This window comes from Pseudopipra pipra, chromosome 10 (assembly GCF_036250125.1).
Source record: "Pseudopipra pipra isolate bDixPip1 chromosome 10, bDixPip1.hap1, whole genome shotgun sequence".
Taxonomy (NCBI): Eukaryota; Metazoa; Chordata; class Aves; order Passeriformes; family Pipridae; genus Pseudopipra; species Pseudopipra pipra.
Window position 1 is genome coordinate 11,139,298 of NC_087558.1, and position 19,762 is coordinate 11,159,059.

The 19,762-nt window shown below is 44.1% G+C and overlaps 1 long non-coding RNA gene across 3 annotated transcripts in view; it reads left to right on the forward strand.

The window, feature by feature from the left end:
- The window catches only part of LOC135419611 (uncharacterized), a 103,613-nt gene that overhangs the window by 66,605 nt on the left and 17,246 nt on the right, over positions 1 to 19,762 (forward strand). For all 3 annotated transcript variants that reach the window (XR_010433056.1, XR_010433057.1, XR_010433058.1), the window contains 2 exons: positions 4,646 to 4,778; positions 13,381 to 13,467. This is a non-coding gene — a long non-coding RNA (uncharacterized LOC135419611). The remainder of the gene's footprint in view (positions 1 to 4,645; positions 4,779 to 13,380; positions 13,468 to 19,762) is intronic.

The following is a 19,762-nucleotide window of genomic DNA, read 5'->3' on the forward strand; positions in this document are numbered from 1 at the left end:
TCTCAGAGCTGAAATGCTGTGTAAAAGGTTCTCAAGTGTTTTGCAAGCCTCCACTGACAGAATAATGTCTGCCTTGCAGGTCAAAAGGTTTTCTGTCTGCTTACTGACCTCTTTTTTACCAAGGCTAGCTGGATATCTGTTGCATTTGGACAGATGCTGTTGAGGCAAGTGGGGAGTTTATTAACAGACATTTAGCCCTTGTCCCTTTTAGATTTTTTGGAGCTTCAGAAGTCTTATATCCCTCCAATTTCCATATGAAGAAGTTGAGACATAGCAAGTTGCAATGGTTTGTCCCAAGCAAGTCTAACTAGAAAGTGCTTGAAATCCAAATTTCTTGCTAATCAGCCTGGGTCTTGATCAGAATGTCCTTCTGTTTCTGGTATTAGAACCTGCTGGTATCTGTGTGAAGAGAGAGGTCATTCTGCCCTAAGGCAAATGGAAATTGCCTGGAGCGTGACGTGTTGCTTCTCCTATTGTTCCCAAAATGAACAAAGAGTTGGTAGGAGCAGGAGCAAACCATTATCATGGATTGACCAGCTACAGAGCATAACGAAAGTAAGTGCCTTCCTTGAGCAAGATGGTGTTTGCCATATATGCTGTAGCACCACAGTGCCCCATTGCAGGGTTGTGCCTGCCAGGTGAAATGTAGCCTCCGGTGATCACCTCAGAGTGGTGCTCTCCAGGCTGAGCTGGATTTTGCCCTGCTTTGTAGGTAAGTGTGGTTGCCAACACCTGCACAGAGCAAAGATGTTATGCTAACAGACCTGAAAAGCAGCATCTGCTACCTGTTTGACCATGGCAGGGTGCATGGCCAGGTCAAAGTGTGAACAGCAGCAACAGTGAAGGTGAAAATGAAGGCAGCAGTCTTAGGCTATGGGTCTTCTACCATTCTCCAGTGCTGTGTGTCTGTAGTCTTCCCTCCATCATGTCTTGGAGCCTAATATTTCTTGTAATTGTCCATTTGGATCAATTTACAGATTAAGCCCTGCAGCCAACTGTGGGAAATGTAGAGGTATGGCTCCATGCAGCATATCCAGGGATGGCCTGGCCTGCTCAGTGGTCCTGCCTGGAGTCCCATGCTCTTCCCAAACTCCATTTGCAATGCAGGTAAACTGTAAAGGAGAGGAGTATGTGTAAGAGAAGGGAGATGCACCAGTGTGTCTGCATTTTCCTGCCCCTTTGTAGGCTTTCCAATGAGAGACAGAATAGTTACATGGCCCTTGGTATTATGGGTTTGCAGTTTCCCTCTTGAAGCCTTTAGATGTAGATCACAGCCCTGTGTTGGTAGATTACACAGGCAGCTAACAAGGAGACCCTGTCAAGCTTCGAGGCTAAATACTGTACAAAAGGCCAAAGCAGGATAGCTCAGACATGTGGGTGGAGTAGAGCTGGAAGGAGAATGTGACAGTGCAATGGAAGGGTGTAGTGGAAAATCAGGAATGGCACCTTGCAACTAGTCTAACCAGGACCCTGGGGGAGAAAGTTTCCAGGTGTTGTGGAAGCAGCCTTACAAACTTTTATGGGGAGGTGGATGTTTTGTTTTTCCATGCATATGAATGAGCACAAAGGTGTCTGGCAAAGAGCTAATTCTCAACCTTTGGTGCATTACCCCTCACTTAACCACTGATCAGTGAGTGCTGCAGGACACCACCACTGCAATTCATGGAAAGAGACAATTAGAAATGGAGTAAGATACTCTATAGGAAAGGAGGTAATTTCAAGAATCCCTGAGAAATCTCTGCCTTATCTGCTCATTTCAGACCCTGTGCACTCTCTAGCCTCTAACCCTCTTGGCTGCGATGCCTCTCTTGGTGCCAGTGCAAAACCTCGCTTGAGTGTGCACTTCAGAGACCCTTCTGAGAGGATAGGAGAAGGCAGGATGTTCATTGGGAAGGACAGGGGTGAGGAGGACAAATGCACCAGGGAGGTATGGCAGGTTGGTAAGAGAAGGGCCGTGGGTCTTGCACAGATTTAAGTTGAAGACTACTTTGTCATCTGGTTGTGCAAGAATGTCTGTGGCAGAGGGAATGTGTGCGATGGACAGGCAGGAGGGGTGCCTGTATGTGTGCATAAGGAAGTACCTGCAGCAGCTGTTGTAATTGTTTTAATAAAAGAATGTTTCCCTGAATTTCTCTTTTGGCACCTGAGGGCCCTTCCCAGGATGCCCTTGCTAAAGCTGCTGTTTGATTTCCAGGGCAAAAGCAGTACACACACACACAGAGCCCCATCTTGTTCATGCAACCCACAATCCCATCAGCACACAGCTCCTTTTCCATTTGCTAACAGGGAAGGGGGAGTGCGGGGGTTGAAATAATGACAGAGCTGATTATAATTAATATTTTTTTAAGTCTGAAGAGTGAAAGTCCTGCCCAAGTCCCCCAGCTGAGCAGAAGCCAAAGTGCTAAATCCCTGCAGGGGTGTGTTTTATTACTGACGCTCTGCGTGTTGAGGCTGGTCGCGGGGTCTGATGCTGTGTGTGTGGAATTTTTGTGGCTATTTTCTATTGTGCCAGTGAAAAGCAGGATCTCATCCGTATAATGAAAAGGAAACTTGAAGGTTTCCACACCTATGTGGAGGTGAATACTTGCAGCATTAGTGTTTTAATTAAGTATTTTACCTTCACATGATTTTCATAGAATTGCAGAATATTTTGAATTGGAAGGGACCCACAAGGGTCATCAAATCCAACTCTTAAGTGAATGGGCCATATGGGGATTGAACCCACAACCTTGGTGTTATTAGCACCATGATCTAACTAACTTAGCTAATCTCAGTTCCCTATATGATCCCATTGCAAATTATGGAGTAGACACTACTGGAGTCAGAATATGATGGGATTCTCAATGGCTCTTCCACAAAAAGGTTCTGTTTCTTCATTAGGTTGGTCTGTAGCTGGGTTGTTTTACAGTCTTGCAACTCTTCAATGGGCAGAGTGTGCTGGGTTTGATTAATCCCCGACTGCTCCTCTTTTAGGAGTAGGGCTGTGTGGGGAGGATGGGGACTGGGAGGCACTGATTACTTCTTGATCCTCTCTTGCTCAGCTGGATGATTTCAAATAGAAGGAGATTTCAAATAGGAGATTTACATCTCCTCAGGGCTCCATTTTATCTGCATGCCTGAGGTCACACAGCAGAGCTGAAGGCTGAGCTGGATATGGAAGCTGCCCTTAGCCCAACTGTGTACACAGGGTAGTAGTGGGGCAGCTGCCCTTCCCAAAACAGTCCAAAACCACATACTGCAAGCACTGATCACTTCAGTGGGCTGAGAGACCCTAAGCCCACACCAAATTAACAGGAAGAGAAAGCAGTTTCCTATGTGACACCTTGGAGATACCTTTGACTGGGAATTGTAGTTGTCCTGGCTGCAATCCTGCAAGCTTTCCAAGACCAACTAAGCTTTTTGGATGTGAAAATGTGCAGAGCCCCCAAGAGCCTTGGGGACTGGAATTGTGTTTGCACCTGTGCAGCCCTTGGTCTCTTAAGGCAAATTTCAACCAGCAGAGCATATGTGGCACTCCCCTGAGAAAGGGGCTGCCTGAACACAGTCCCCAGCAGCTTCCAGATGTCCCTCTTCTCTGTCCTCCTCACAAAGGAAGGATGTGTGTGTCTACTATAGCTGTCTTTCTCTTGCCACCTTAGCAGGTGAGAGGCTATTGGGACACAGGCCCATGGGTGGCAGCCCACAGCTTCCCCAGCCAGCTTCAAGCTAGTCTCAGGAAAAGAACATATATCTCTACAAGGTGGCTCACTGTCTTCTGTCCCCATGTCTATCAGCAGGAATTCCACCAGCTTGGTGGCTGTTTCCTCCATTCCAGGATGAGTGTCTCTCCACATCCCACACAGCTGGCCCATGTACTGCTGTTGCTCAACCTCCTATTTTCTGCCCTCTTGGCAATGATGTAGACAAAAACAGCCTATAAATCTGTTCCCTGTGAGCTTCAGTGCCTGACCCTGGATCTCCAGTTTGTACTTGTAATACCTGCAACCCCCAAGTGATCTGTCATCTAGGGGTGAGATGCTTTGGGCTTTGAACTTGGCATCTCAAAAATACATTCAGCTCTGTCTGACAGAGGTCTGAGGCTTTCTCTGAAACTCTATTATTGTTTTCACTGGATTTTTTTGACCTTCCAAGTCCTCTTTTTTTTTTTTTTTGCACTCCCAGAACAGCATGCTCAGCATCTAAAGGACAAAGCTGGCTGGGGCATGCAGACTCTGAGCAGTGTAGGAGCTGCCGGGAGAGAGGAAGGGCAGCAGGACGGCTGTGACAGAGCACACACGGCTACTGCCCTCAATGAGCCAGTGTGCCCATCACTATTGAAAGAAAAGCACAGCAGGTCTCCAAAGAGTTCTCTCATGGGTCTTGCTGAACTTATAAGCTGGGACCACAATATAACTTAATTTCCTGAAATGTCAAGTGGCTTATACTGGCTGCCTGCTCTATTGGTGTTTTTCTTACAAACACATTGTACTCCCATTTCCTGCAAAAAGTTCCTATCAGTGCTTGATGATTGCTTAATAAGAGAAATCAGTAAGGACATGGAAAGTTCACATCCTGCAGATGAATATAATGACTATAAGCTTTCTTCTGGGTTGCCAGAGGCTTTTTTTGGTTGTGGTTTGATTTATTTGTATTTTTATCCATCCAGCCGAGAACATTGATCTGAAGCTGTATCCTGCAAATGCTGAGCCCATTGGTGAGCTGTAGGAGGCCTTCAGCAACCATCAACCTCACTCCAGAAGGAAAGGGTAGAATTTCCTGGATGATCAAGCTGGTAAAAGGTATATCAAACTGGGAATAGTCACAATTTGGGGAGCATAGCAGTCACTCTCATGTTTTTATTACCTGTTTTGTGATAGACTGTGGGTTTTGTTTGATTTTGCAATAGAAGAGGGCTTGTATAATCGTAGTGTGGGTGTGAACTCATGAAGGTGACTGTAAGGCTTGCAGGCAAGCCTGAAGGATCCCAAATGGATTTGTTGTTATTTTTTATATCCCAGTTTCTAGACAAGTCTTTCTGTAATTTCTTAGGTGTGATTTCTGAGTCCTCTTGGCTGTTTATTCAAGATCAATATTTTATCATTCTTGTGTGAATTAACACTCTTTTAGACCTGGATATACTGGGCTTATAGGGAACCTGGTAGAAAATAAAAAAAGCTATTTCTTCATGATAATTTTCATGGCTCTGCCTAGAGCTTTCCCACTTTAACATGTTGTGCAGTCTATAGGCTAACTGTACAGCCTAGGTAAGTGATAGCTAAATAACACTCCCTGCCATTTGTAAGGCACTTGAACTTCTCCTAAGCCCTTAGTTTTCCCAGTTGGCACCATGTCTCTGAGGAGACCTGGGACCAAAGTATGGTGCTGAGCAGGGGGCCACTGAGAGCCACCCACTGGGAAATATTTGGCAGAGGGACTGACTGGCAATTTAGACTGGCTGACCATATGCCTGAAGGAAAAATCTTCTCTTGTGGTGACTGTTAGCTTTCCAAATGTCTCTTGCAATCTGTCTCCTCTCCCAGCTACGCTTCACAGTTCTCATCTCTGTTCCTCACACAAGACCTTGATCTCCAAGGGTCTGACAGAGGAAAGTGATTGTAATGGAGAGCCTTGCCTGATTAGGTGTCAGGAACGTATTGAAAATAATGCAATTTTTATGCCACTCCCTATATTTTAGAACCTGAGGGCCAATAACAGAGAAACTGGTTAAGCAAAGATAGAAAAATAATTTAAAAAAAGGGCATTTTAATACTAAAAATATAATCAGCCCTGGTCTGCCATTGAGGAGTACACCAGCTTTTTTTAAAAGGAGCAAATCATATTTTCTCATCACACAGCACACATAGGCACATTCATTTGTTCAGCTCCTTCCCATCACAGTACATTACATACCCCATTTGAAGGGGTAATCATCTGATTACACAGTACTGTCTTGGTTCCCTAAATACTGGAAAATATTAAGACACTGAGGTAAATAAACCTTAGTGTAGGGTACTGCCTGTTGCAGAGAGCAGATTCATTAACTTTTTGTTGTTGGATCCTTGCGTCATCCCTTTGTGTGGATGTGTGTACACTGCCTAGCTGTAGAAAGCACTAATGTCTACTCATATTCTGCAGAAGGAAATTTGAGATGATTAAAAAAAATATTCTATTTACTTTTTTTTTGAGGAGTATAATTACAAGCAGGCACTCATAGGTGTTATGAAAGAAAACATATCAGTCTTGCATTTTGGGTACAAGAGTTCTGTGACTGTCCCACTGTTTGCAGTTGCCCTCTGGCTGTTCAGGGCCTTTTTGCCTCAAGGGGGACACTGTTACATGGGGCAAAGGATGCAGTGACTGGTGGTTTCATGCCTGGCCAGCACGAAGGCAATGGGGCGTAAATCCATGTACTTCCTCACTAATATGGCCATTACTTATTAATCTGGCCACTCTCACTACCCAAATTTCTGTTACAACTTCAAGACTGACTACCTGAACTGAGGAAAGAGATAATTTTTGCATTTCACAGATAAATCATCTCTTTGGAGGTCTAGCCACACAGGCATCCTCTGACCCAACTGATTTGGAAGCAGCTCTCAAGAAGCCAACTGGGGTCACCCATGAGAATTGCAAGAGGCTCCGCTGTCTCCTCACCCCAAGGGGCCAAGATATTTAGACAGCTGCCTCACTATGAATGGGACTCTCTGGCAAAAGAATTAAGCAAAGATTAAAATCAGTTTTAGCTGTTAAATGTGTGCTTTGCACAGCATTTAGCAACTAAAAGGCTAATTATCTTTGAACTTATGCACGTGGTTTTAGATGTGATCCGCACAAGTTGCTATTTTTTCTGTTGCCTACAAGGAGCTGAAAATGAGGATAAAAGTGAGATGCTGGTGTCAGTAAGGGCACAGCTTTTTGAGTAGGCTGGAGGCGGTGCCCGGTCTGCAGGGAAGTAAGGCGCCAACTGAATGAGATAGGTTAAAAAAATTATTCTAATACTTGTCATTCAGACTCCCCTATTTAATGGAAGTTCATGCTCTTGATTAAGGAAATGCAAGTGTGCATCTAGGTAGGAAAATGAGACTACTCTGAGAGAAAGCCAAGCTCATACCTGGAGGGAAAACTTAGTCTGGATGTTGATGCTTGCAGGGCACAGAGAATGAAATCTGAGAGGTGAGGAGCACTGCAAGACCTACGTAAGTCAGTGCAGAGCACATCAGATTGAGTTTTAGAAAGTTCTGCGGAAAGATAAGAAGATAAGGAAGAGTTTTGTGCTAAGTTGCAACATAATAGAGAGGGACTCCATGTCCCTGTGCAGCCTGGGTGCTTTGGAAAGCTGCACCAGGCTCAAGATACCCATGTCAGTGAAAACAGACAATGGGAGGAGGTAACATGGTTGATACAATGCTGGTTCCATTCAAAAACCCTTTAGGGAAGCAAGTGAACATTGCCAAATTGTGATAAAAAATTCTGGATCTTCTCATCCAGCACAAGTCAAATCATGACATAAGACAAACTTTTTTCATTTTTTTTTTTAACTTCAACTTTTTTAACCTGTAGATTACCCTTAAACTATATTTCAAGCTTCTTTCTTAACCATAAATCATACAGCTGTTACAGAGATGGGTCCAGGAATCAAAAGTAACTTTATCATACAGCCGCCCTAATGTCAATGCATTTTTTGCATGGCCTTTTACACAGTTGAAGATGTTCTTCTTGTTCCATTTTAACTGGCTCTCCCCTTGCCTAAACATCCCAGCTCATGTGGTTGATGGAGATCATGTATCCCAACCTTCTGCTTTTCCATGGACTCTGCAATCTGTCCACATCTTTCTTGAAGGGTGAGTCTGAGGCTAGAGGCAATCCACCAGTTGAGACCTTACCCATGTTGAGGAGGGAGGAAGGATGCCTTGCAATCACAGTATGTTGTACTGATTTTTACTAAATTAAACTTCCCCCTTCCCCAGTTTCTGCAGATTATCAAGATAATTTTGAATGCTGATCTTCTGTTCTATATAATGTCAGCTTTTCTCAGCTTTTTTGCCTGCAAGAGTAGTATACATATTGTCAATTAATTAATTTGATTTTCTTAGTGAAACTATTGAATGGAACTAATTTCTAAGAACGAGGCTGTCAAGAACACCCAAGATGATGCGACGTATGAAATGGTTATCAGATGTACCAACTACAACACTTCTGCCCTGTCTAGGAGAAGATTAATAGTTATTTTTCACCTAGTCTTTCTGTGTTTCATGGTTCTTTGTGTTGCAAAGCAACAAATAGGTAGATAGTGAAATTGGTAGATAGTGGTAGATATCAGCTTAGAGGCAGAGTCACCTTTCATGAACCTCTGAAGATTGTCAGACCTCTGTTTTGTCTCGTGTAAGGTGTGGGTCAATAACGTTAATTTTGTAAGCAGTGGTGAAGGTTTCTGCATTGATGTCAGAGAACCAATGCTATGAAAAGGCCAGATTCAAGAAAAACTCAATGAGAAATTTTTGCTTCAGTGTTCGGCCAGGCCTGAATTGTAGGACAATAAGACTTTGTGATTTATGAAGTGTAAGGTATGGATTATGCATTTGAGAAACTCATTAAGGATAGTAACATGCCTTAACGAAAGAAAGATCTCTAGCTCAGGCAGCTTTGATTTGAAGATATCAAGGGAAAACCAATTTCTTTTAACAATGCAAATGCGTTCTGAAGTGATGATGAGGAGATGAATATGCTGCTTGGAGTAGAGCTGAGCAGCAAAGCCGTGGTTGTGGCAAGGTTCATGAAAGGCATCTTTGAATGACAAGCACCAGTTCGGGCAAGAGGTTTTCACTCTGAGCCAGCCAGGAGAGGTTAGTGATCTGCACAGTACATTTTCCTGACGACTCTACTGCTTTGTCCTTATTTCCATGGCTCTGCTGGTTACCTACCACCTTGGAGAGCTGCTGCAGGCACTTTCTAGTGGGATAATGCCATTGGTCAGAGATCTCTGTGTATGTAAAATGTGGGAGAGATCTATACCATCCCTGCCCAACTGATGTTTGTAGATGATGGGTGAGGCAGTGATGTCCCAGAGAGCTCCACTGCCTTGGGCTATGATCTCATAAATTAAGCAGGGTTGGGCCTGTTTGTTTTTGGAAGGGGACTTAGAAGGAGAAGTTGATTGCTACAGTCAATTTGACTTGGTAATTCAGAAGGTGGTGCTCTTCCCCCTAGGTAGCACAGGCTGACATGCCAGGATGATTATGCTCACCACAACTCCTAACCTTTTGGAAAAAATGTAAACCCAACATCCTCACCTTTCCAGAATGAACATCACGGGACTCCTGCTATTACACCAAAGTCCCAACCAAATTCCACCTCAAAGCAACCACGCCCTGCAGATGGAGATCCACCCTGCCCTTCCAGGAGGATGCAGTAAACTTTGCTTTCCCTGCTGGGTTACATTGTACCTCCAGCTGAATCGCTGCAGAGCTCGGTACAGATGGCAGCAGTATTACTCGGACAGGCAGCAAATGCCCTTTCAATTAACCTGTGGAAGTGTTATCAGTATAAAAGGACTGTTTAAAGAGGTGCTTTCCCACTAGTAGAGATTTTTGGAAGCCTTGGTGGTACCTGGTTTGAGCAATGGCTTCCCTGTGCTGAATGCGGGGTAGCAGCTGGAGCTTCCCTCTGTTCTGCCTCTGGCTCTTTCTACTGCAGCACAATGCCAGGCTCTTACAGCACAGGCACACTCTGCTGCCCACTGCCCTCTTAAAGGGACAAAAAAAATTTGCTTAGCTGTTTTGCACACCTCTTCGTAAGCCAGTGTGGCTACTTGGGCCAAATTCTGGAGTGATGTAAGTTATTAAGCAGCATGTAGGTGTAAAGTGCAGCAATTTTCTGTACTGAGTGGGTGGTAAGGTAGGGGTGCAGCAGGAAAAGCAGCAAAGAGGATGTCATTAGACAACATGCTCTCTGTGTGAAGGGCTGCTGGGAATGGAGCTCTGGTTGCTTTGGCCATGTCTAAAGGCAGATTTGTTCAGTATTTGTTTGTTTTCAAAGCTGTGAGTGCACTTGTGTGCATTCTTCTCTTTTGGTTTAGCTTAAACCTTTCCTAATCCTGTTAGCAGAGATAAACCTCCCTGAACCACAAGTAAGTATCTGCACGGGAGTTTGCACGAGCTGAATTAAATCTGTGTGAAATCATGCAGGGTGCCCTTGTGTGGGTAAACTCATGTTGACACCTTCCTTCCAACATCCTTGCCTTTCCTGGCTGTGTTGCCCCTGCTCTCCCCTCTTTGCAGGGGAGGTCTCATTGAAGCTTCTTGTTCTCAGTTTCCACAGGAAAATAAGCAACTCCCCCCTCCACCATCACATTGACTGTGCAGGAAGGGCTGAGTAAAATGAAACCAGGCTTTCTGTTTGGGATCTGTCACTGAAGGGCTCACTGAAGGGAAGGCTGTGTGCCAGCAGGACCAAGTCCCTGGCCTAGTGACATGCAGAAGGGGGGATTGCTCTCTGTACTAGCCCCACTGATCTCTGCTGTCCTGGCAGAGCACAGTGGGAGAGGCAGGCAGCTGGGCTTAGCTTGGGCTTTTGCATATTCTTTACCATGCATGTCCTGTCTTGACAGTATTTATGCAAATTTTTAAGTAGAGGAAAAAGCTGTCACGTAAAACAAAAAATTTATCTGAAGGCCAAATATGTAGGTTGGTTGGCTTGTGTGTTTTCTTTTTTTTTTTTTTCAATTAAAAATAAAGTAACCTATAAAATGATGATCTAGTTTAATATCCTCATTACATGTTCCAGGCAGCATCTGAGTCATGCCGTTTGCACTGTGCTTTGTACCCCTGCGGGGGATGTAAAAGTTCCATTTTTGGAATACTCCTTGGTCCACCCCAGTCAGATATGCCAGGTGAGAGTGCCAGGGTGCAGGGTTGTGGGTAGTGAAAGTGAATTCTCTCAGGATAAAATTACTGTCAGGACAGGACCCACAAGTCGCTATTTAAGGTAAAGGGGTCTTCTGGCTTGCCTGGGCCATTTCAACAGGGTATTTTTGCAGAGATAATTGGTAAGATGATTGCTGGTTAATGCCAACTGTGATAATGGGTTTTGTGACGCAGATTCTCATTTGCTAAGAGCCAGAGTAAACCAGACTTGCCTTCTGGGATCTGCATACCACAACAGTCCAGAGATCACAATTATGAAGACTATTTTTCCTGAAGACTCAAGGTCACAGTTGAGGTACAGCAATCTAATAATTTACTGCTGATCAGCTCACAGCCCCTGTTATGAGCCAAGGTGCCAAACTGCCTTTCACATAACTAAGAGCGTGTATACCAAGGGTTGCTACTGCCTATCTCATGTACAAGTGCCTTCATCTGTGGGACAGCACTTGTGAGCCTTTTCCACCATTACAGGATCATGGAAAACAAGGCTGAACATTGTCTTGACTTTAGAGCACTTGGTACCCAATAGGAAGGGGCTGGCAACAGGGGCTTTCCTTTAGGCTATAGATCTCCCACCTGCTGTCTCCCTACCCTCCCAGTGTGGTGAGCTTCAGGGACTTGGCAGATGTCAGCCCTTTTTCCACTAGAATTGCAGTTTTCTCCTTGGGCTGTGTCTAAATTTCCTTGGCACCGAGGGAAGGTATGACGTTACCAGCACTCCAGGGAATGCAGTACCATACAATTATTACTTTTCAGATATGCTATACAGATACACTTGGAAACCTCCATTCTCTCCTTCCTTCAAAATACACAGCTTGAGCTGTTGCATTTGGAGACTTTGGGTCTCTGACTCTCTAATGGTTTGCCTGCTCAGGAGGGATGACAACCCACAGTAAATGTACCTACACTGCCAGATATATCAGCCTCCAAGCCCATTTCCATGTCTGGTGTTGAGGTGAACCAGCTAGACCCCACCAAAAGGAGACCTGCAGGACTGCTCCCAGAAGGCAGCACAGCACTGTGACATTTGGCTTCCCTCTGCCCCTTCCAGTCCTTCCAAGCCATCCCAGACCTTGTGCTCTTTGGCTGTACCCTGCCACCACCCCCTCCTTCTGCAGGACATGCAGCACAGCCCTGAGTGTCAGGCAGTAAAATCATTGCCTTCCTGGGCTGCCACACGACTCAAATTATTTTAGGCATAGTGACCTCAAGCACACACAGAAGCAAGTATTATGTCTTATGGCCACAGGGCCAAGTGCCACACATTGTGGGCATGGTCGCTCTGCTCTAGAGCCAAGACAGCCCTGGGCGGTGTCGGCATGAGATGTTCCGTACTACCTGTCCTGGGAGGCTGGAAATCATTCCCTAGGGTGGATGCCACTAGAGATATAGATATAACCTTTAGCTACTAACTAAAGAAATTACTTCTCCCAGTGCAGGGGTATGCCTGCGTGCTATTAGTATTAGAAATTGTAGGTTCCAGACCTAGCTTCGATGAGGCTATTGTAACATTATCTAAAATATTGTCTTTTTGACTCTTTTTTCATGAAAGTGTTTAATGCCTAAACATTTTCCTTTCCCCGATTTGCCCTCTTCCTCTCCAAAACTGTATACACATACAAAAAAAAAATGACTTCTGGAAGTCTGGATGCTTTCCTAGAGCATTTAATAGCACTGAGGACATGAAATACAGTACTGAGTCCTCTGGGAAACCTACAATTAGTGGGATGAAAATACCTTCTGTGAATGATTGAGCTCCTGAAACAGTGTGAGCAATTAAAATGCTGTACAAGACAGAGCTGAAAATCCTTACAGGATTATCAGTGAGGCATTGTATAAAAGATGTCCTTGGGTTGGACAGTGGCAGCAACACTGAATGCAAGAATTACTCAGAGCTCCTGCTGGCAGATATCATGTGCAGTACCTGGTTAGTCTTGTGTTTTCCTCCATTTCTATCCCTCACTGTTACAGCTGAGAGGAGCTCTTCATAGCTTATTTATTTCATCCCAGGAGGACTACAGATTGATTGGTTGTTGGGGGGGGGGGGTTTCTGTGGGATCTTTTCATGGTTTGTTTTTATACCAGTCTGTAATGATGGCTGTGAGTCCAGAGCCAGGGAAGGGACAGCTTTGAAAAGTTGTTCTCTGCACATCTGCATATGTGGGGGTCTTAGTGTATGTGTTCATCTGATTTTATCAGGGATTGGAACCAAAGAGCTGTCCATACACCCGATTAAACATTTAATGCCTCTTTTGCAGTTTCCATGCCTTGTTTCCAAAGGCATTTCAGTACCTGAAGATGCCTACAGAGCTTTCACAGGTCCTTAGCTTGTTGCGTGCCAAATGTGATGGGACTGAGTTGTATAACTTTATTGCAATCCTTGGAAATTTCCACTAGGATTCCATTTGCCGTGAACCTAAAATCCTTATGAAGTATAATCTGGGTGTATTTTTTGTTTGTTTGTTTTTCTGCCTGGCAGGAAAGGCTTCCTGGAGGTGCACTTCCCAGCATGGCAAATCCTGCACAGCGTGCACAGAACAGCTTCAGAGATGGCAAAGACTGCAAGGTACTTATACATTATGATAACCAGTTGGACAGGATTGAAAAGGACAGTGACACATTATGCAAGTGAGCAGTGGTTAATTTACTTTGTGAAGATGTTTAAAACTCAGAATTGTTTTGGGCTCATGAGTGGAAGTTTATTATGATAAATTGGTTGGAGGGTAAGGTCACATTTTTGTTTCCTGGGTGAAAAGTGAGGCCAGACAAATACATAAATACAGTTACAAGCACAGTTAGCAGATGACTGCATCTTATCTGATGTGGGGTGGCATGAGTGAGCTGATGGGTGTGGGCTGGGGAAGGGATGTGAAAGGGGAAATGCTTTGCACACAGTAGGCCTGGAGTGAATTTGAGTTGAAGAACTTTGCAGGGAAGACAGGAGTGAGAGAAAGGGAAGAAGAAAGGAAAAAAGAAATTTTCCTTAGATGGGTAAAGGTGGTGGGACTGGAGGGAACTGCAGTGAAGGTGTGTGTGAGTGGGCCAGACCTGAGCCATGCACATGGGCAAGGGGGAGCTGACTTGGGTGCAAAACAGGTTAAACAAGGACACACGGCAAGAAGATAGGAAAGGGAGGGGGACTTGAAGGTGGGAAGGTAGAAGGTGAGTCCAGCATGACAACAGAGCTGTGAGATGGCAGGCAGGCCTTTTCTAGAGGCAGTTGCTTATGGCTGCCTATTATGTCTGTTTTTATCTCTCTGAAAGGAAGCTTTCCAAAAGCATGAATAATACCTTATTAGGTAGATGGTAAAGCCCCTCCTTTTTATCCTGCTTTAATTCTTGCTTCCTCTGCCTTGGTGGCTGCCTTGTACACAGTGCTGTTAAAAGTGCAATTATCATTCTTCCTGGTTGGGCGGCATGAAGGGCGTATCCTCTCGCAGCATCTCCTGGAGGCTTATTACTCAAGAGAGAGGAGTTGTGCACTAGAAGCCAAATTAAAGTGAGCAAAGAGGAGGCCGTTTCCACCGCAGGGATGGAACAGATCGTTTTTCTGAAGACCAGGTCAGGAGCTAGCTATGGGAGAACATGTAGCTGGAAGCTGGAAACCTGTGATGTAGTGAATTTGTGCCATGGAGATGAAAGGCAGAATCCTGTGGTTCTTTGTGGCTTAGCCTGGATCCCTCCCTTTTATCCACTGCTGTAGGGATGTGGGTTGGTGAGCATCCTGTGCTCGACAATGGAATATTGTCCTGCACAGGTTTCAAGGCTAGGAGCTGTAATTGTGACCCTCTCCTCTGGTCTTCTGCAGGATCTTGAGTGTTGCTTCTCAGAGAGCTATTCATACCTAGCTTTAAGATACTAAGTGATGGGAAATGCAGTGCATCCTTGAAAGAACCACCTTTTCCCATCCTCTTTTAAAAAGTATCTTTTTTCTCAGCATGAATTTGTCTGAGTTTTAGCTGTCTTCTACCATTGCATCACCACTGTTTTCCTTCTGCTTGTTGGCAAAAACTCCTTACACACCACTCACTGATCAGCTTTGAGGGGCAAATGGAGTCTCCATCTCTATTTGCCAGGATTCCAGATTTCTCTGAAGCTTTCTAAGCACCAGGCAGCAAACAGTTAAGGCAGCTGAGCCACAGGTCTCAGAACATTTTGCTAGGGAGCCAGGTGAGCAAAGAACAGATAAAGGCAACACCTGCCTATGGGTTTGGAACAGCCTGGGGCCATGGATAGAATGTAAATACACTCTGAAAATCTTATTGTCTGACACTGTGCCAGCATCTTCTGGGTTCTTGTCATGGAAAATATTTCAGCTGAGGTCATTCAGTCAGCAAAAAACCAGCATTTAATACCCTCTGAGGTGCCAACTTGCTTCTTTCTTTGTGTCGATAAATAAACAAGGTAGGGTAGCATTTCATGTTGCCAGGATGATCTTTGTTTTATTAGGAAGGGTTTAGAGTTTGCTGATTATTTTTTTCATTTTTTTTTCTTTCTCCTTCCTCCTCTTTAAATCCAAAGACTGTATGTTTCTGCTCTCTTTCTCTGTTTGCTCCTCTTGGCTCACACACACGCCCAGCCTTTAGAGTTAGAACTAATGTCTGCTTCTTGTAAATCTCTGCTGGCTGCCCCAGGCTGTGTTTTTAATTCCTTTATTCAGCTTTGAGATGAGTAGGAGAGAGGTGCAGCTTTTTGAGATGATGGAAGTTGCCATTTCCCTTCTTCAGTCAATTAGGCGCTTTGGTTGTTTTCAGCTAATTCTCAAAACTTTCCATTGATGATAGCGCTAAGGGGTGGGGGGGAATGCTGAGGGATCTGGGAGGGAGATGAGGGAGGGCTGCAAACTGAATTATCTGCTGGTAGAATGACTGATTTGCTGCCTGTGCCTCGGGAGAGAGAAACAACCTGACTTCAGAGCTGTATTCAGAGCAGCTGAGCTTCTGGTCAGTCAGATTTATGGCTTTCAATTACATTTGTGCAGTGCCTGTCCTTTCTTAAGTGTGACATGAGACACAGTGACCTTGTCAGTGCCCTTGGGGAAACTATTGCTTTTTCTTCCAAATCTTTGCAATAAGAAATGCCTTCAAAATTTGCATGGATCTTCCCTTCATTATGTGTCTTTGAGACCCCTTCCCACATCCTTCAACTCCAGACCTTTCCATTTCTGCCTCTTTTGGGTAAGTCATGGGTGTGCAGGCACTGCTGGTTAAGGAGGAACTATTTGTCTAGAGGTGATCCCTACCTATCAAAAGCCTTCACCTCATCTATCTTTTGTCCAACAGTCTCTCTCTGGCTCCTCTAGGCCTTGTTTACTGGCCTGTAATTCCCAAGACCCTCGTGGGTGGTAACTACCTCATGTAGGTGTTGTAGAAAGCACTACAGAGTCCTGTGAAATCCAGCAACAGTGTTCCCTTTCTTCCACTGTGTTTCAACAATGATATGAGAGCAAAGGATGGGCTTTGCCTTTGGAAACATCAGCTCTTTCTGCTTTCAGGCAGGGAAGGAATGAGATCAGTCCTTCCACATCAGCACTTTTCTTTATCTTGTTATTTTCTGCCCCAAGTCTGTCAGGGTCTGTGGCTTGCCTGGTAATAAGTCTGCAAACCTTGGGGCTGGGAATCATCTCACCTGATTTTGGTTATCTAAAGCTTAGACATAAAGTTTAAGATTGTCATCTAGACTCTCTCTTTGCTCAGTGAGGAGTGATAAACAGCCCATGCCATTCACCTTACCCATCTTAGACATCTGCCTTAGTTTGGGATGATTCATACTTTGGAAGCTCCTGTGCACTCCACAAACTATCAGGGAGGCATAGGTGAGCATTCAGATCTGGACCCCTAACTCTCACAGGGCTCTTCATCTGAGAAATCCAGCAGCTGTCTTATTTTGACGATTTACCAGGGGTATTGTTTATGTGCAGGATAGAATTATACTGTCCCTTGTTTTAAGGGGAGTGACCTGTGCCCATCTAACTGCTGAGATGTCTGTGCTGATTTTGATGGAGGTGGTGTTCTGCCTGTGATGGCCCAGAGGAACAGAGTAGGTTTTTAAAGTGAGAAGGTAATAAATACTTTGTCAAATGTTGTCATTCTGCTATCAATTTTTCAATCAATCAGGTGGATTTTAAGGCTACCAATTGCAGAGCTGATGAAAGAATATGGGGGCCTGGTTTCCATCAAAACTGAAGATCTCAACTGCTTTATATTTGTCCTTATGTTAATCTGTGATGTCATTGCTTATCCCTGTGTATATCTTTGAGGGCAAAGACTGGAGGCATTCCCCATACGGACCTCAAAATACCGAGGGGAAAATAGACTTTAGGTCTGGGCTAATCTTCCTGGGTTGCTGCTGGGAGCACAATGGTGGCAAATTGCTGTGGCAGGGGACCCTGCTCTTCAACCGAAGACAGGAACTAGGCTGACAGGACAATAATAGTGTGTTGGCTCAACTGGCAAACACACATCCCTTTTGGACAGACTCAAAATGTTACATTGAGAAGCAGTTAATACACCGTTGTGTAAGGTTCCTAATGGACTGGAGCCAGAATGCTCCATTAACCACACACATATAAAATATTCATTGAGCTTGGGTTTTGTTGCCAAGCTGGAGAAAGGGGGAGAAGCTTTGTGTGTAGAGATAACACTGTCAGTATTGAGGACTGAAGGGAGGAGTTGATGATGTGTTCTGAAATCTTTTATTCTTTTTAAGAAGAGAAGTATTTCTGATCTTTGGCAGGGTGTTAAGGGGTGCAAAGAGGATTAAATGCAAGACTTGCCAGGTTTTACATTTCATGTTTAATTGACTGAGGGTTGAAGGTACCTTCTGTCTCTGTGCCAAACCCCTTGATCTGTTCTGTACCATGTGCTCTCTGCAAATTAAACACAGGGTCAGTCTTTAGAAAATAATAAAAATAAAAATGCGAAAACCGCAATTGTGTTCCCCAGAAGGCTGGCTTCTAAACAGATGAAAACTTCCCTAAGCACAGGAAAGTGAGGGCTGTGGTGATAGGAAGTATAAGCACCAAAGTTTCTCTCTGGAAAACACATGTTCACCTGTTTTTTTGCTGGTTTTAGGTGTGCAATAAAAGAAGCTTTCTGTTTTCTGGGTGATGAATGTACAGTGGACTTTTAGAAGAGATTTGGTTGGGAGAATTGGCTTGTCTTGTTGTTGGTGCTTGAATTAGAAGACAATAAGACAAATCATAAAATTGTGTTTCAGACTGAATGAGTACATGTGTGCAGAAGATAGTGTCCATGTGACCCCTCTTTCTTGCCAGAAGGCAACTTTGTGTATCCGCTTAAGCAAGACACATGCTGGAAGAACCACAGTCCCGCTGGGTAGGAAGAGCCAGGCTGTGGAGCTGTATGGGACTAATAACTGGGAATACAAGGCCAGGAGGGAGCATGTAGTGATTTGCCTATGCTCTGGGGGCTTTGTATCTTGTGGTGTCTGAGCAGCCTCTGAGAGGATACTGGAGAGGAGCTGGTGACCTTCCTCGTGTGTCTTAGCTGGTCATTGTTGTGAGCACCAAGGAAATACAAGGGAGAGGTCCAGGAGGCAAAACATAACATTTTGATAGGAGGGATGGTAAAAAACAGGAACTCCATTACAGCATTCAAGAAATACTTGCCCCAGACAATGAGAGACACAATGTGTGTCTAAGGAAGTGGTGTGGGAAGAAGACAGCAGAGATGCTCAGGAATGGATGGGAGGGATGGTCTCTTCCGAAAGGGGGGTAGCCAGGCTGATGGCACTGGGAACGAAAACAAGTACTGGGAGAGTCTTTAAAATTATTTGAGATGAGGTCCTGGAGAAGAATACACTCATCCTGGTGACAGGTTTCCCTCTGTGCCTTCATGGCAGGATAGAACAGCCATCAATAATGTTCAGATAATGCAACAGTCTAAGCAAACCCACAGTTAAACCAGGCACATGCAGATGGGCAGCTAAACCAAGACTGAAAGTATCTGTGCTTTTCTATAAATATTAAATGTATATAAAGTTAGGATGGGTGAATTTCAATGTACTGGCCTCACAGAAATCCCACTGAATGAAGCTAATCAGTACAATGCTGTGCTACCAGGATAATTATTATGTGGAAATAACAAGAGTAGATTTTGCCGTTGGAGGAGTGACTCACAGTCGGTTGGAAATCAGAGTCCAATAAGATAAATCAGTTATCTGTATCATCGTTTACCACCCACTCTCCATGGGTTGAACATTGCCATGCCAAATCAAGAAAAACATTATCACAAATGTACCCTTTCAAACATCTGACCAAGGCAGTGAAAATATCCGTGAAATACTTAAGAAAGATCAAAGGCAATGGAAAGAGAGTATCCAAGAAAATAGACTGGAGATGATTTATCCTACTTAGGATATAAAGGGCAAATTTTAATTTACACTTTTAAACAGACCAATAAAAGGGAAAAACACTTTTGAATAAGTGCCATTTAAACTGTAGCTGTTGCACTGAAGAATTGCTTGGCAGTAGTGACCACTGCATGGTCCATTTCCATACTTCACTAGTAATAATAACATTAGGAAAAACCCAAAGACCATGACAGTATTTTTCTTTTAAAAGCATTTTAATATTTAAGAAATTTAATTTATTTTAATAGCATTAATGAGTAAAAATTAAGAATGTAAGTACCATGCCTGTAAAGTGGAGAAAACATATCTCATCAGTTCCCAAAATTCACCTAACCCCCTGAAGAAGTTACTAGTGTTAAAGAGTGGAGGAAGGGGGTCTATTAGAAATAAAAAAGTGTCCTTTAAAAAGTGGAAAACATGCCTAAGCAAAGAAAGCAGAGGAATATAATTTCTTACAAGTTAAATGTAAACCTGTAACAATACAAACC